This window comes from Lepisma saccharinum, chromosome 3 (assembly GCF_977018435.1).
Source record: "Lepisma saccharinum chromosome 3, izLepSacc3.1, whole genome shotgun sequence".
In the NCBI taxonomy this organism is placed as follows: domain Eukaryota; kingdom Metazoa; phylum Arthropoda; class Insecta; order Zygentoma; family Lepismatidae; genus Lepisma; species Lepisma saccharinum.
The window spans coordinates 138,000,008-138,001,433 of record NC_139231.1 but is presented as its reverse complement, the minus strand read 5'-3'; the positions used below and the strand labels follow the sequence as shown (position 1 = coordinate 138,001,433).

At 35.3% G+C, this 1,426-nt stretch overlaps 1 protein-coding gene across 8 annotated transcripts in view; it reads left to right on the top strand.

Annotated features, from left to right (window-relative positions):
- Positions 1-310: 310 nt before the first annotated feature.
- Positions 311-1,426, top strand: part of Pdzd8 (PDZ domain containing 8) — a 62,811-nt gene continuing 61,695 nt past the window's right edge. For all 8 annotated transcript variants that reach the window (XR_014441421.1, XM_083119495.1, XM_083119498.1 and 5 more), the window contains exon 1: positions 311-392. The gene's annotated coding sequence lies outside the window, so the exon portion shown is untranslated. The remainder of the gene's footprint in view (positions 393-1,426) is intronic.

The following is a 1,426-nucleotide window of genomic DNA, read 5'->3' as shown; positions in this document are numbered from 1 at the left end:
AATTGTCCCAGATCGTAGTGCGAACGAAATTATACTGCTGAGAAAATTTTTAAAAGTTATGTCGGAGAAACCAACCTATTTTATGAGTTTAAGCAACAAGTTTTATCTGTAAATACATTATAGAGGTAGAAAGTAAACTAACGCAAAATATAATATTGTTAATGTTTCCAGTTTTAGTGTCAGTTTCGCGGGGAGGACTATTTACCAAACCACGTTGTAGTATTTCTTCCTTACCCACAGCATGTATTGCGCTGTATACAAAATATTTTCTGAAAAGAAATTGTCGTCTGCCTGTGCTGCCATCCATTGACGACTTTCAGCATCTAATCGGCAAATCTACATCTGATTAGCGCTTGTTTTGCTACAACCTTTTATTGGAAGCGCAGGAAAAAGTAAGAAAAAGAGTGAATTTGCACGACCTATTAAGTTAACAGTTTGTAATAACGTAATTAAATATTTCTAGTTTAAGCGGCGGCATTATTTTAAATCGTATTCTATAGTGTTGAATAATAACCCTTGTTTGCATGTAAAGGGTCAAACTAGTTGTCAGCTGTCAAATGAGATAGAGGCAAGTCCGAATTACCTAGTGTTACATAATACAGAAGGGTAGTTAGAATCACTGTGTTCTCTTCACCAAGGTCTTGGGCTAAGTATGATTTTGCCTTGTTAATTTTGAACGAGGATGGTAACTTTAGTATATGACATGAAACAGTTTTTCTGCCAATCCAGATGAAACAACTTTCTTTTCCATTGGAAGTAGTACGAATTTTCTTTCAAAATTTGACCTCTGATATCAAAAGCATAATGTTTTATGGAGATCTTTTACTACTGCCTTTATTCTAAATTATGCAACAAATGTTCAGATTACAATTCTACTGTTTCTGGGGTGCTTAGAATTAAACACACATACTACGTATGATTTTAACAAGAATTTGAAATTAAAGATTTCATTTGATTTGACAACGAAAACAAGGAACATACAAAATATCAAAACTACTATGTAACCCTTAGAGGCTACTCTGGGTGAAATTTCACCCAAGGGCATTTTCTTCTTCATGCTATAGTGTTGCAAAACTGTGTTGCACTTTCTCCTTGCAGGAACTTCTATGTCCTCTTCTCTTCAGTCTGTACATGGTGACAGTTCGAGACTGGTTGCAGTAGTCCATTGATAATTTTTCATCTAGTGTGCCTGCAGTGATTTTTTCCATGGCTGTTGATTTTATCAAGTGTTTTGTCTGGAATTGTTCATTAGAGAAAAGAATGTTACTTTCCTTAACCATGCTTTAGATGGTTAAGTGTCTCCTATTTATATTGCAAGATTGCAACACTGAGATATATACTGCCAATGCATGCTTTCGCGTAGCTGAACTTTCTTTGTCTTTGTTCTTAGCTCAGCTGTGTTGTTCTGTTGCACTTCTAAGCCACA